We start from the raw sequence: 16829 nt of genomic DNA, 5'->3' as shown, positions 1-16829 counted from the left end.
TTTGATGCATTGGTATGTTTATTATCATAAAATGACCCTTTTCATCTCTGGTAATATTCTTTTCTTTGAGGAATGTTACCATGTTGTATCATTTGTCATCCTTTCATTTTTCACCCACTTGTGTCTCTATATTTAAGGTGCTTTTCTTAGAGGCAGCAAGTAGTTGGACCTAACTTTTTATTCAATCTCTCAACTCCACTTTGTAATTAGAATGGTTATAGCATTTGCATTTAATGTAATTATTGATTAAGATCTTTATGAGAGTAACCTTAAAATACTAGAGACACACAAAATAAGTTTTCAATAATGAAAAGGCTACTGTATTATTGGATAAAAATCAATATTCTAAAGATTTCAGGTATTTCTAATTTAGTATCTAAATTTAATTTGATACCTATAAAATAATATATCATTTTTGAGGTAGAATAGTTAAATCATATGTTGAGATGGAAAAACAACCATGTAAGAATCTCTAGAAAATAATGAAAAATAAAACTAAGGAGGGAATATTAAATATTAAAATATTTTATAAAGATACAGTAATTAAATAGTGTGCTATTGACATGATTGGAAAATCTATGAGTGGAACAGATCGGAGAATAAAGAAACAGACTCAATATTCATTTAAAAATTTTTTATATGAGAAGAGTATATCCAGTATAGAAAAGATGGACTCTTCAATATATAATGTTCAGAAATTCAGAAATCCCCAGAAGAAAATTAATTTGAATCTCTTCTTCACACTTTACATTTATGTAAATTACATTTGGATCAAAAATTTAAACATATAAAATGCTAAGCAAAGACATAAAAGTAATAAGCAAAGACATAAGATTTTTAAAATAATCTTGAAACATTAAAGCCTTTATATATTCAATATAAAACCAGAAGGTTTAAAATTGATAATTCTAAAAGATTCAACAATTTTAAAACAAAATATAGTTCACTGACCTTTGACAAAGGCACAAAGGTAATTCAATAGAGAAAAGATAATCTTTGCAGTGAATGGGGTTAGAAGAAATAGACTTCCATATGGTATAAAAACATTAAAAGAAAATAAACACAGACCTTATACCATTCATAAAAATTAACTCAAAATGGATTGTAGACCTAATGTAAAATATAAAATTATAAAAATTCTAAAAATATATGGGATAACATTCATATGATCTTGAGATTTGTGATGAATTTTTAGATACCACAAGTAAAGTATGATCCATAAAAGAAAAAAATGATACATTAAATTTTATTAACATTGAAAATGACTGCTCTGCTAAAGGCACTGTTAAGAGAAGGAATAAGACAAGTCACAAACAGGGAGAAAACATTTACAAACACATATTTGTTAAAGGGCTAATGTCCAAAATACACAAAGAACACTTCAAACTCAGCAATAACAAGACACTCAAACCAATTCAAAAATGGGCCAAAGATCTGAATAGACATCTTTTCAAAGACAATACATAAATAGTAAATATACAATTGAAAACACTTTCCCCACTTTTTTGTCATTAAGGGAGTGCAGTGAGATACCACTACATACCTATTGCAATGACTAAAATTGAAAAACTCTTGACAATGTTAATTTCTGACAAGGATGTGGAGGCACAGTAACTCTTACTTATTGCTGGTGAGAATTTAAAATCATACAGCCATTTTGGAAGATAGTTTGACAGTTTCTTATAAAGCCAAACAAGTTCTTAATATGTAATTTAGCAACCACACACCTAGGCATTACCTATGTCATTTGAAAATTTATGTCTATGCAAAAACCTACATATGAATATATATAGCAGTTATGTGAGTGATTGAACTATCTTTCAATAGGTGAATGGATAAACAAATTGTGGTGTGTTCACATGATGAAGGCTGCCCAGTGATGGGAAGCAGATGAGCTATTAAGCCACACAAAGACATGGGTAAATCTTCAATGCATACTTCTAAGTGAAAGAAGCCAGTTTGAAAACATCACACACTGTGTTATTTCACTTAGATTATATTCTGGAAAGGGCAGGACTATCCAGATGGTAAATATGTCAGATGCTGGTGGTTGAGGTGGGAGAGAGAGGGTTGAATAGGGGAAGCACAGGGGATGTTTAGGGTAATGAAACTATTCAGTAAGATATTGTAATGGTGGCTATATGACACTATACATTTATCAAAACCCATAGAACTTTATAGCACAGAGAATAAATCTTAATATAATGTAAGTTGTAAAAAATCATTTAGGATATGGTGGCAGGAAGTGTGCCTTAGAATGGAAAGTACGATGTGAAAAAGAATCTAATTGTATTACAAATGCATGGAATACCCTCCCTGAAGAAGGTGAGGGAAAGGTGTTGATGTGAGTATTTTGGAAATAAGTAGACTCTGTAAGTCTAAAAGCAAAAGGATTTGTACTTAAACAGTGTACCCTAGCTGACAAAGTTCTTTCCCTTGGCAGTGCAGGTTAACAATTCTGAAAACACTATATGTGTATACTGGGATTTAACAATTGAGTAAATGCATGGCAGATGATCAAAGGCAGGTTTCTCACTGTTAGAACAGAATTTTACAGATAAGTAAGGAAGCTAGAAAGATCCATGTGGTACTGTATTATATTTGAAGATATCAATATGAACTCATATTTAACTTAATGTAGACTAAGATGATTATATATAAACATATGTATAGATATGTGTATATACATTGGTTAGTATCCACATAGATTTCCTTGCTCTGTATGCTGAGAGGGCTGAGAAGCAATAACACCCCAGTAAAAATGAGCACACCTAGAATTCATACCTTGGTTTTGATATCCAGTCAAAGTAGGAGGGCTACTTGGAGAAATGTTGATTCTAGGACTGGTACAGGAGATATGCCAATGAGCTTAGAGTATCTTGCAGTAAGGAAGTACTTAAAAACACATGCACAGTGATGAGAGTTATGTCAAAGGGACACAGGGACCATCTGAAAGAACACCCAATTTCTAGAACAGAACAATTTGAACAACAAAATAAATAAAATAGTATTGAAGTACAAACCAAAGTGTAAAATAAAATTCAGTACTACTCTGGTTGGGTGACTCAGTTGGTTGGAGCATCCTCACATGCACCAGAAGTTGTGGGTTCAATTCCTGGTCAGGGTAGGCATGGGAGGCTACTGATGGATGATTCTTTCCTACATCGATGTTTCTCTCTCTCTCTCAGAAAAAAAACATACCCTTGGGTGAGAATTAAAAATATAAATAAAATAAATAAAAATAAAATAAAATGTGTTGCTGACATAAATAAATCATTGAATAAATAAGTAAATGTACACATCTACATAGATCACAAATGAGAGACAACAGACAAATCTGTCATGTGGAATTCCCAATAATCCATGAAGATATTGCTTCAGGAAGGACCATACATCTGAGTCTCCATGCCTTAGGCATGGGCTGCACATAGTGACATCCTTCCAAAGAATAAAGTATGGAAAGTGGGGAACAGAGCAGAGAGTAACTTTACAGTACAGAAACCAGATTGACTCAGCCAGATAATCAAAGTTAACATCAACAGTGATAAGTCATATTTACAGTATGTTCACTGTACATAGAGGTTGAATCAATTACCAATGGCAATTATATAATCAGCCATGTCCTCCATAAAAATCCAAAATGATGGGGTTCAGAGAGTTCTGGGCAAGTAAACATGTGGAGGTTCTGGGAGAGCGGCATGCTCAGAATGAGCATGGGAGCTCCACACCCTTTCCTCACACCTCGCTCTATTCATCTCTTTCATCTGGGTCTTCCTGAGATATATCCTTTGATAATAAATTAATAATCTAGTAAGTAAAATGTTTCTCTGAGTTTTGTGAGCTATTCTAGCAAGTTAATTGAATCCAAAGAGGGGGGTTGTTGAAATTTCCCATCTATAACCTGTCAGTCAAAAGCCCAGGTGACAACCTCTGCAATCTTAAACTGTGGAATCTGACACTATCACAAGGTAGATAGTGTCAGAGTTAAGTTGAATTGCAGAACACCCAGCAGGTTTCAGGGAATTGCTTGGTGTGGAGAAGGTAGCCACATATTGTAATTGAATGCAAAATCTGAGGTGGCCTTTTATATTAGTTTCTTAGTGCTTCCATAAGAAAGTACCTCAAGCAAACTGGGTTGCTTAAATAACAAAAATGTATTGTCTTACATTTTTGGAGGCTGGACTTCTGAGATCAAAATGTAAGCAGAGTTGTTACCTTCTGAGGCTGTGAAGGAAAATCTGTTTCATGCTTTTTTCCTAGCTTCTGGTGGTTTGCTAGCAAAGTTTGGCATTCCTTAGTTGTGAGAAGCATTACCCCAATCTCTGTCTTCATGTTCATTGGCATTCACCCTGTATCCATGTCTAACTGTCCCCTTTTTATAAGGGCATCAGTCATATGGGATCAGGAGTCCAATAGCAAGCCAAGTGGTCAAATCCAATGTCAATACATTGGGCATATAGCAATTACTGCTTACTTTACAGGGGCCACTACCCGACAAAGAGAATGGATGTGTCATCTCCCTGAGGAAGACAGTGAAGAGGCAGAAACAATATCTAATCTATAAAATTCCAGTTTTCATTTTTTCTTCTTCTTTTAATAACAAAATTAACCCATGCTCATTGTTAAACATTTGGGAAATACAGAAAAGTAAAAAGTGAAAAATAAAACTCCCACCATCTGGAGATAGCTTTGACTAACATTTTGCTGTAATTTTTTGTTTCACTGTTAATAGTGACCATTGTAAACCACCTCTGCTCCCCACAGCCCTGCAGTCACTTCCTTGGGCTTGGAAGAGCAGGGTATAACTATTAGACTTGTGAAAGAGAAAGCTTTTCTGTACTAGAGTTAGAAGTGAAAAAGATTTGATTCATTGGAATTCTAGAACACAACCAGCTACATAAAACATAAAACTCTGTAAGAAGACATAAAATATCCTACATTTAGGTGAGAAAAAAAATCTGTACAAGATGGAAATGAAAACTTAACACTTCATGTGAGAAAGATCTGGGTATTCCAATTTATCATAAATAAAACAGGAGCCAATCACAAAGCTGCTTTAACAGATGTATCTGAGCTAAGAGTGGATTGTGTGTGCATTATATATGTGTGTGTGTTCGTTATTTTAAATGCAGAACACATTTTTTGAAAGATATATAAGAAACTGCTAACAGTGGTTATCTCAAAGTGGAGGAGGGCTTTTGGGAAGGGAGTACTTTACTTTTCATTTTATATCCTTTTTGTGTATGAAAAATTTTTTATTATAACTATATATTATTCATTGTATTATAAACATTGTTTAAATGAGAAGAAAATGTAAGAGATGGTAGAAATACTGCTGAGGCTGAATAAAGCTGTGCTCAGTTTGGGGCATGCTGTTTTTTAATTGTTTTTATTACAATAGCACAATGTGCTATCATTAGGGAAACTCAATTTATATGTGTACAGTTGTAGCCATAGCTTACACATAATCCTGTAACACTGGCTATGTCATTGGATGTTAGCAGTGGTCAGGCACATGGGCTCTGAAATTCACCTGCCTGGGCTCCAGCAATGGATCATAGTCAAGTCACTCACCCTCACTGGACTCCTTTCATCACTTTTAAAATGGGAATAGCAGTGTTACCTGTCTTTGGGGGTTATTGTGATGACTCAAGGAGGTAATTACTAACATGCTTTGGACACAGTCTGGGGTGTAATCAGTACTCTCTTTAAATGTCAGCATTAGCTCTTCCTCAGGTTTCTATGTAGTTGCTATGCATAATGCATGATATCCCATAGCCTTAATATGTCACAATTTAATTAATCATGCTATTGTTTGGCATAGAGGTTACACATAAATGTGTGTATGTTGCTATCAAATGCTATAAACCAGTCCTTCTTAAACTTTAATGTGTATATACATAACCTAGGGAACCTGTTAAAATGCAGATTCTGATACAGAATGAAAAGGATGACCCCTGAGATTCTGCATTTCTAGCAAACTCCCAGGGGATGTTAATGCTCTTGGCCCATGGACTAAATTTTGAATAACAAGTTATAAACATCTAGTGAAAACAAGAGGATAAAGAGGGGTTTAAAAACAGTTATTGGAGAAACAAACATAGAATAATATGCCTGGATAATTTAAGTGTTTGTGACTCTTTAATAACTTCAAATATTCAGAAGACTGACACACAAAGAGAAGCCCAGTTTTCTGGAACTTCAGATTAATGGGTAGTAATTGTAGGGAGGAAAAATTTTGTTTCACTATAAAGAAGAACTTTCTTACAGGCTCTGTTTATCTCCACAGCTCTAGGGGTCTGTGAACTAACACCATTGGCCCAGCCAGTTACCCCAATGCCAATGCTGATACCCTTCCTCAGAGTTAAGAATCTGAAGGGAATGAATGTTCCCATTTGCAGGAGCCACTTGGAGGGAAACTTCTAAGCACTCACATCAAGAGAAAACAAGCCCTTGAATGTGGTCAAGGATCCCTGGAGTCCCCATGATATTCTTCATGCCCTTCTTGGATCTTGCTGGCCTCTCTTCTACCCTGAGTAGGGGTAATGAGACCTCATCTTACGGCTGGATGGTTCTGCCTCTGAGTTCTTCACAGTGCCAGACTCTTCAAGTCTGCCTGTAGTCACACAGCTTTCTAACTCATTTCCTGGCTCTTGGTCTCTCCATGAACTTGCAGCCTGTAGACTGCCAAGGCAGCAGACTTCAGTGACAGATTTCTGCTCACCACGTGGCCAAAAAGGATCTGGGCATGTCCTTCAATGGGATGTAGACATCTCACCCTCCCACTGGCAGAAGTCAGCGGCACCTAAGTTGTCTCCTCTCTGTAAGTGGCAGGCCTGGCTCTCCACCCGCTGAGCAGGAACAGCTGTGCATCTGTGGGAAAGGAGGAGCACAGATTTCCTGTCCCAGTTCTGCCTGGAAGTTGACTGTCATTAGGATCCTTAGGCGACTTCTGAAAGGCAAAAGAAAGAGGGGAAGCATGCAAGGAATAAGTAGGACTTCAAGGACAGCTCAAGTTCTGAATGGAGCAGTGTCCTGAAGCTGGTAGAGGAGGGGATATTCTAGAATCACAGAGAGTGGCCTAGGGAGAAGGGGGTATCATAGAAGAGACTCTCTGCCAGTGATATTCTACAGCAGGACTACTTTTTTCCTGAGAGACAATGATCTCTCCTATTCCAGAACCAAATCTCTCCTCAACCCAGCACAAAACCTACTGAGAAGAGCCTTTTCCTCACATTTGCCATTTTTTGCTGTGTGACAAGCTAGGTATAAGGGTAGTGAGATGCTTTGTGGAATTAGAAATCAAGACTAATGTCCTTTCACATGCTCTCTAAGGTGTTGGAATGAGAAGACAGTGTCAGGAAAGCAAAAAACCATACTATTAATGGTTTACAGACACTACCTGACAGAGACAACAGGAAAGCAGGATGCACACCCACACCATCCTGCCTTGACCTAGGGTAGAGTTAGAGCCCTGTCTGTCACATGTTTATTTTCTGGTGGTAAGTCTCTAAGAGCAGATATTATATGTCTTACATTCCCAGTGCATGTTTCCATGCCCCCACAGAGCTGGTTCTCGAGAAAATTTTGAGTGCCTGAGCATCTAGATCAAAGAGAAGGGCAGAGAAGGGCCAAGAGTAGACAAGAGAATAGCAGTGCAGAACTCTACAGCACAGGCTCTGGCACATGGTAAGTACCCACCCACTATAACAGTGTACTAACTTATTGGGTTGGCCTTCTTTTTCATTAGCATCTAAAAATGATTATCATTTCTCTTAAGCTGTAAACATGGCAATATTAAGCAAATCAATTGAAGGTATTTCTTAAAAACACATTGTACTCTCCCCCGTGCTCAGTATGGTCAAAATATATGCACACCTCAGCTCAAAGCTACTTACCTTGACATAACCAATATTCTTGGAACAGAGTAGGCTCCTGATGGTCATCTGTTTAATGAATGAATGCAAAGCTCAAACAAAGGTGGGACACAACATGAAAACTTTTTATTCTGTTGATTTCCACAAGGGGAAGGAGAAAGATTTGAGGAGAGAGGGAAAAAGAAAGTAGAGGAGACTCATTCCTAGCTAAAACCTAATTCAGCCTGAAGAAATTCTGAGCTGAGCTTGTGTGTTAAGCTGCTGGACAGGTTGAACTTTAGCTTGACTCTTAGTGGCAGACATTCTCTGATGGGGTTGGAAGGGCTTGGCAAGCCCCCATTGCATGTCCCCACGTACTGTTAGGTTCTGAGTCCCTCCTCCAGCCCTCCCTGGCCTTGAGTATCTCACAAACATGCTTACTAGACAATTAAATGCTTAATTTAGATTAAAAAAAAGAGAAGGTGTGAAAATGATAAATTTACATGCACATCTAATTAGTATTGAGTGGGAAAGATTACATAAGGCCCAACTTGGATGTAGAAAGAGAATGAGGCTGGAGCTGTAAGATCAAACTCTTTGTTGAAGTGGAAAAGGAGCCTGATCTCCCCATTATTTGCTAGGGCCTTTATTTTGTCATCTCCCCACCCCTATAAATATACACGTTTACTCTATTATTATCATTTTCTTTAACAGAAGGCTCACAAAGTTCACATAACTTTCATGGTAGAGTTCAGATATATTATCAAGATATATTTAATGAGTAGAGAACATACAAGGAAGAGTAGTGCACACTCTGTGTGCACGGTGTGGTCTGTGGCATCTTCTGGAGCTTGGGGCCCAGTGGGTAAAGAAAAGGGCCAAACAGTGGGTTGGCCAGGGCACAGAGACTGGATTAATACTTAGTCCTTAGGAAAGGTGCAGGTCCAAGCATCAGGTGACAGAAGAGTGACCAAGCAGGGTAATAAAAGGATACTGCCTTCTTCCTGAATAAAAACAAATTCTCATCACCCAAAGTTGGAAATGGATTAAATCTAATAAACACCATTTATAGAGAAGTTACAATGCTTCAAGCACTCTGTTATCTTGCATACATTATCTCAGTTAACAGCTACAATAATTCTTTGATGTAAGTATTAGAATTATTACTTTACAAGTGAGGAAACTAAGAAATAGGGAGATTAAATAAATTGTCGGTGATCACAAACCTGGGAAGTGATGGAGGTAAGGCTGTAACTCACATTCACCTGTGTTCAAAGCCCATGTTTGTAATAATTCTAGCACTGCCCACCTACCTAGGGATGTTGTACCATGCCTCTCAGAATCTCACCCATAAGGCTTTGCTTCCCTTTTGTATCTTACTAATAACCAATGCCACCTTCAGCTGTTTGTTTCAGGTCATCTGACTTCCTCTTTCACATTTTAGTCCAAATGGAAACCCTGAACCCTACCTCATGTGGCTAAAACCAGGCCATTCTGTTGAAACAAGATTTTCTTGCTACTTGGCATACTACCACATCCCTCCTTCCTGTCATGTGGCCCTGTTTGTTTTTAATATAACAGGTGCTCTATAAACGTAACATGGCATTAAGTAATTGATTACAAAATAGAGTCAATTTTCCAGAGCTCATAGCTCTGGCCATTTCTACTGGCTGGTTTATGTCCTTCTGGTAGACATTATCAAAGCACTCCTTACTACCCAGAAGAATATGCTTAGGTCTCTTCATACAAAATATGGTCCTGCTTGGTACCTCCAGAGAGGCAAGTGGTTTTTCCTCCCCAGCTGACCTATATAAAGTTGGCATTTTGGTGATTGTCCAGAGGGGTGGCCTTACCCTTCAGGCCCAACCCCTAGACACAGGGCACAGCACCAACCCATTAGAGCATGGGGTCAGTGCAGGTAGCACTGAGTGGGAGGGGGTTTTGCCAACATTTCCCAGTGTACAAGACCATGGGAAGAAGTCAAAGGTTAGCACTAAACCATCCAATAGAAACTGGGAGCCTAGACCACAGTAAACACTTGTCCAGTGGGTTCAGCAACCCAAGGCATAGTCTAGGCAGACATTTAACATCAGGATGGGGCACAGGGCTGAAGTAATAAGGGACCCTGACAGGTATTCACAGCATTTAGGGGTATCAATGGTTAGGTCCAGGGACAGGATGGAACCTGCAGGTGGGGGTCAGAGTAGGACAAAGACTGAGAGCAAGACAAATTCTGAGACAAGTTTGGGTCCCAAACATAGGCTCAAGGGCAGGACAAATGTCTGGAATGTTTGAAGTCAACTAGGGCCTGCTGCAGGTATGGAGAACCCGGGACCCAGAGATGGGGTTTTTACCATAAAGGATGAGGCCAGTGTTCACAGGATCAAATGAAGATGAAGAGAAAAAATGATCTTAGAAAAGGGGTGAATGCCTTTGTTCTATTTCCCAGGACACTGGAGATGGTACCACACCAGATGGATATAATCTCAAGTCAACAAGTCACAGACCCCAGGTTCCCTACAGAGTGCCTTCCTGAAGTAGAAAGGGAGCCCGAGAGTGGGAGGCTGTGCCTGCCTGAAAGAGTTAAATAGTCTAGTTATAGAGGTTGGGGTGGGGTGCTGGGGTCAGGATTTGAGCAGGCAGCACATCTGGTCACTCTCATTCTGTCATCTAGTGTGATATCAACTGAAGATCAGCTATCTTCGGAAATCCAGGAGACAGATAACATGGACTTATCGAGTAAATCAATCTCAATTGACCTGAACCAGCCATTTCTGCTTCTTTCCTTGAGCAGATGCCACTCAGGAGCTGGCTGACAGCATACATCACAATGTCATGACCTTCCCACAGGCTGTCCCACACTTCCTGTTCACTGTGACAGGCTCTTCTCCCTAAGGCTGAAGTGGCTCCAGGGAATGGACATGGTCCAACAGCAGTATGAGCCTTACCAAGGGAAACTTCAGGCCAGACTATGCTGTGTCATGCCAGTGTCCTTGGCAGGCCCTGAGGACAATGACCTCACTACCAAGAGCAAGCAATATAGCACTTGACCATCAGGAGTTGAGCCACCAATCTAGAAATCTCTGCTCCCTCCTCTAGGGCCTTCAATGGTGCCCCATTCTCTGGGCAGAAAACTGGAATTCTGAACCCCAGCATTGGTCCTGAAGCTGCCCTTCTTCCCCATGCCTGGCTCTAGACTAATCCCAATCCAGCCATACAAGGGAAAGAGAAGCCCCCTTTTCTGCAGAAAGCTGGGAATCTCAGCCTGGACATAGCACCTTATTCCTATTAGCCCCTTCCCCAGGGGCTGGGTCCTGCTGCAATTATGCAGGGAAACTGTGAGGTTCTGAAAGGTGAGGCCTATCCATAGCCATCTAAGTGTAGTGAGAGTCTACCTCAGGGGAAGGGCTGAACAAGCTGAGGGATGGACTCATGAGTGAATAAAGAGATGAACAAACACATGAATGGGAGTCACACCTCTCCATTAAAGGTTTTGGTAAGAAGATGTGTCTAGAAATAGATAGGCTCTATTTTTTGTTCCCAGTACCCAGATCTTGGTAGAACATTGGTGTGCCCTGATGAAAGAAAGGCAAATATTTACAAACAATTACTGAATTATTAATCAGGGATTTATGTCCCACTCTCTGATCACCCCAAAAGAGATCTTTCTCATTCTTTCTGTCTCTAGGCTTAGCCTCTTTTCTCCTTCCAGAGGCCAGTGTGAGATAGTTGCCTTTGCACCATCATCTCAGTTTATCCTCCTCCTCCTCCTTCCTCCCAACTACCTCAATCCCCTACTCACACACACAAATGCCCACAAAAAGCTTCAATTCTATCCACCCGGCATCTCTCTTCTCTTCTCTTTCATTTCTGTGCCTTCAAATGCCACAAGAATGAGGCCCTTCATTCACCATTTGGGCCAGGCTTAATAGTGGTCTGTGGCTGGCAGATGAAGTTAATTGTGTTTATCTTGGAACCTACCCATTTTGCTATTTCTTGTCCCTCACCCCTGCACACAGTGGCACAGCAGGCTGTGAGGGTGCTAAAGTGATGGGGCCTCTCTAGGCAGATGGGGGGGTCTGTGGGCCCTAAGAGCTCCATCTATGTGTATACTGAGAGAAGGCAGCACCTGATGGTCACATTTCCCACAAAGCCAGTCGGTGTGGCCAGAGGTCAACAGCCTTTACCATAGCCCTGTTTTGACTGGGTGTTAGCTGAATGGGCCTGTGCTCAGCAGCTGCAGACTTGCCTTCTTGGCCTGAGGCTCTGCTGGCCTCACAAAGGAAGATATGGTAAGTTTCGCTGTAAGTTCCAGGCTTGCCCTGCCCTCCACAGTCTCTGAGGACATGGCCAGTTTCTTTTGTCCTTTTTCCATTCTCATCCCAGACACATAAAGCCCACTCCCACACTGCTTTCCATAGCCAAGGCTCTTCCCATCACCCTAAGAGAAGAGAATTATGAATGAGATGTTATGAGAATCCCCATCTCAGGCTCAGGTCAGCACTGGGCTATTTCTGTTCAAGACTCACAGGGCATTTTTTCTTGAACAATATAACACCCAGCCTAATAGAGGAGCAACATGAGGGAAATTCAAGGTGATAGAATTATTCTATACAATGACCAGGGTGGTGGATAAATAATAACTCTTTGCATTTGTCAAAACCCATACAATTCTACATCCCAAAGAGTAAATTTTTTAGTATGTAAGAAAAATTTAAAAAATACAACAGAGATTTTAATCACAAGAATGAGAAGCAAAACTAAAGGGTTCTAAGCAGTACCATCCTTTTACTTCCTGAACATGTGAATTTGGGATTTCATAGAAATAGCATATGGACCACGCAGGGTGGAGCAAAAGTAGATTTACAGTTGTGAGTATGGGAAACAGAGTTTACTCTTGTATTATTATTTATTAATTATTATACTATTTTCCATGGGAACAACTGTAAAACTACTTCTGCTCCACCCTGTATATAGCACGATAGAGCCCACCTCTTGCAGGGTGTCATGTCCCAGCTGGTGTCAAAATGGAGTCCTCAGCAAGTCATTCCTTCTCTCTCTCCTGCTTCTGTATTATGGACAAAGGACATAATACAGGGCCTTCTGGTGCGTGTTCCTGCAGGTGTGGGAATTTTCAGGCTCTGGGCCCATCTGGAGAGTTCATTCACTCCTTTGTCTGCAATCTTCTAGTCTTGCTCCTTCTAAGGTTCCAAACCTGCCTCCTCCAGTTCAGCAGTCACTATTAGGAATTGTGCAGACATTTACCTCTGCTCATTTCTCCTTCCAGGCAGAAATGGCCTGCTGGGAGGACTTCCCTTCCCTGGTGGTGTTTCAGGCCATCTCCAAATAGAGATGTAATGCCCCAGCATTCCCTTCTTGGTGGTACTGACAGATCCTGTTGGAACCACCTGAAGGCCAACCTTTAATTTTTGCCATTGTTATTTAAAAGGCCACAGGGAACTTTCTCACAGAGTCATAAGTGCTGTGTGATATTCAGAAGGATAGGGTGATAGTCAGAAATTTGTTTTTTCCCAAATATTTTCAGTTCTCCACTTTTAAGTACACAGTAGACTGCATTTCCTGGCCTCCTACTGGTTGAATGGGACTATGGGACTACTTCTTCCCAGTGAGAAATCACAGGTGTGTCTCCTTTATGACTGAGTATTTAATCACTGGTTATGAGACCCACCTGATCTCTTTCCCTTGGGTGTGACTCACTTGGGCCCCTTCATGACTATAATGACTATGGCCTGCCCAGCTGCCCTCCTTAACTAACCCTCCATGCAAGATAGTGTGCAATGAGAGGGCTTTAAATCTGTATTATTTCAAGTCCCTGAGATTACAAGAGTTATTTTTACTTAAGCATAACCTAGCCTGACCTGAGTTACATAGATGCTGAGATGTCACTGTCTCTGGGGGCACATGACTGATCAATCACAGCTAGTTGGTGTTGCATGTAAGGCCGTTTAGCGGTCCTGACTACCCCACTCACAGAGCTGTCTGTTATGAGAACAAAGACTGCTTTGCTTCTAGCTGTGTCCTGGAACATATCACTCATGTTTTCCCATCTTCGAGGATTCCAAGAGCCCATTTTCAGTGGTCCCATCCATGGTATTCTTGGCCCAGAGGGAACTATCAGTAGAGCATTTAACAAAGATTCTGGCATTTTTCTTACCATCTCTTTCTCAAGGCAAGAAGATAGAAGAGTCTTTTGGGCACTGTCAAAGAATATAGCATGAGGGTAGGTCTTTGAATTCCATTCTCCACACTACTTCAGAGTTTTCTGGCCTTTTGATTTCACCCAGCATGGGCCAGTATTCAGTAGTAATTTTCATTAATGAAAGCATCCAATTGCTGAAATCCAGCTGATAGTCCAAGCAGGCACACAACAGGTACAGTGTCTGATGGATTTACTTATAACAATAGGTTCTGCCTCATTTTAAATTACACTTCACCCTCCTTAATTCAGCACTCTCAAAATATATGCCTCCCAAGTTATCCCAGATGAGGGACCTGCAGTTACTTTCAGTCACTACTTTTTTCTTTTCCTTGATTACTCATTTCACCCTGCAAGCCATGTTGAGTCTAATTCTTGCTTATTCAGAGAACAATGAAGTTTGGCCAGCATGTTAGCCACTTCTGGAGGCAAGAGAAGGTACAAGGGGAACACTTCACAGGAATTTAGAGAGTCAGGTCCTCAAGTCTGCCAGCACTCGGAGAGGTCCCCATCCAGTATTGCAAGCCCCAACCACCCATGCCCCTGGTGGCTGAGGTTTCGAATTAGCTAGTGCTATCATTCAGAAACCTGAAGATTCAACCCCTAAAAATTTTAAAGGAGTATCAGCCCAATAGCCACCAGTAATGAGAGATTATTTACTTTAAGGAGAGATTCTTAATGTTTGAGCTAAGGTTAGGACATTTTCTTAGGCGATCAGTTGGTTTCACAAGGGCCCATCATCCCCATGCCTCATCCCTTCTGTGCTTGATGGCAGGGCTGCTGGACCCCAGCACTGAACACTCACTGGGCTCATGGGAATTTCAGATGAGCACAACAGGTAACACAGTAGCTGTTCCTTCTCTATATATTTATACATTTCATTCAGGCCCATGCCAATTCCACATAGCCTGAGGGCCTGCTGTCTACAACTAATTTCTGGAACCAATTTCTACATCAGCCAAGATTCTGCTGCATAAGAGAAACCAATTCTGATTGCCTTAAGCAGGGGGACAAAATGGGAGGAAAGAGGGGAGGGAGTCTGTGTGTGTGATTAATTGGGATGATGCTGAGGTCGCTCACAGGATTGCGGTGTGAGAGGCTAGCCTGGGAACTTGGGGTCTCAGGGACAGGGCTGTTCCATACATTTCAGCAGTAACAGGAACTAGGATACCTTCTCAGGCGACATATGCCAACCCTTCTTCTTCCTTTGCCCCCTAATTCTATTCCCCAGGACAAGATATGAGATTGGTCCAGTGTGGAGCACGTGTCTGGTCCTGGGAAAAGTCAGAATCTGTTACAGTAGAAGGAGTAAAAATGGGTGTTCCTGTAGGAAAGCCTTATCCATTTTCCCAAGCCCAAGGCCTCAGAGTCCCTTTCTCCTGAATATTTTCCCCACTGAACCAGTGTTGTGGGGGGGGGCAAGGCTGCCCAGAAATAAGCAAGCTCTTTGTGTAAAGGAAACATTTGCATCTCTGGGACCCTAGACACAGGGCCTCACCCTGGCCTTTTCCTGAAGAAGCTCCTCTGAGCCTCTCTTCATCTGTTCCCCCTGATTCCCCTACCTTCAGTTACAGAACAGGTTTCTCAAGCATTTCAGAAAGACCAGGTGGAATTCTTGCCCTCCATGCAGGGGCAGAGATTCGGGCTTTTTTTTTCATCCTTGCTAAGTAGATCATAGTCAGGAAAAGTACCATTTTCTGTTTTCATTGCAGGGAATTTACATGCCCCTGGGTGAACCTCCTTAGCACACTTGGCAAGTCGGTGGGTGGCACTCAAACCCTCTCAACACCTTACTAGCAGCAGGCTCTCTCTCTGGAGGATTGAGCCCTGTTCGAGGTCACCGAGAGTATGAAATTTCCTCCTTGGAAGTGTGAAAGCTCTCTTCACTGACAAAAGGCATTCCTCTCAGACACAGCACAGGAAAGACTGGGCCCTAGGGAGCATTCGACTTTGGAGGACAAACACTCATAAGATTCCATATCTCAGTTTCAAAGGGTATTGGTAACTGTCCATGGCTGAGTCCTGTAAATCTCCAGTGGTTTGTTTTTGTGATGAGCAGTTCTACCTCATCATGACCAAATGCCCATCATCTTATGTCAGGGAAGACTAGTCCTCACACCCAGCCTAGGATTCTGCAGGAAGGAAATTCAGCATTTCCTTCCTGCCATGGGCTAACTTAAGAACATCTGACCTGCTACTCTCTTGACTTTCATGCCTGGTGGCTATCTACATTCTAGCTTCATTCTCCCCTTCACCCTGGGCTCCCATGCCATCTACCACTTACATTTCAAGCTCATCCTCATTAGATCCCTCCTAACCACATCCTCAGCTTCTCCTGCCAGGAGAACTGGTTCCTTTTTGGTGTCCCAGTCTACCCCCTGTTTCTTCTTTTAGAGCACCTTAGCGTTTTTTGTACAATTATTTGTTTAACTACCTATCTTCTCCAGTACACTACATCTCTGCCTCCAGGGCAGATACCATATGTCTCTCCATCTAATGGCCTGGCCTAAGGCTGACATGAAAGCCATTGAAAGCATTTGTTGAAGTGCATGGGTGGAGCAGCCTTGCCCTGCCTGCTCAGGACAATGTTGTGATCCAGGCCTTGGTTCAGGGACCTGCACCAGCACGTTCTCCCTTCTTCAGGCTAACTGTATCCCCATTGCCAGCTTTATAGAGCCTCCTCACTTTCATTCCCTTGATGCTACTTTGTAGATTTTCAAATAGTGTCAAAGCTTTAACTTTTACCAGCAGTCTTC

At 41.2% G+C, this 16829-nt stretch overlaps 1 long non-coding RNA gene across 2 annotated transcripts in view; it reads right to left on the bottom strand.

Moving 5' to 3' along the window:
* Nucleotides 1–1160: 1160 nt before the first annotated feature.
* Nucleotides 1161–16829, bottom strand: part of LOC119048267 (uncharacterized) — a 140913-nt gene continuing 125244 nt past the window's right edge. For both annotated transcript variants that reach the window (XR_008392360.1, XR_008392361.1), the window contains one exon: nt 1161–6952. This is a non-coding gene — a long non-coding RNA (uncharacterized LOC119048267). The remainder of the gene's footprint in view (nt 6953–16829) is intronic.

This window comes from Artibeus jamaicensis, unplaced genomic scaffold, assembly GCF_021234435.1.
Source record: "Artibeus jamaicensis isolate MK-2021 breed Jamaican fruit bat unplaced genomic scaffold, CSHL_Jam_final contig_519, whole genome shotgun sequence".
Taxonomy (NCBI): domain Eukaryota; kingdom Metazoa; phylum Chordata; class Mammalia; order Chiroptera; family Phyllostomidae; genus Artibeus; species Artibeus jamaicensis.
Note: the sequence above shows the minus strand (reverse complement) of the source record. Positions and strands in the feature narration are given on the sequence as shown.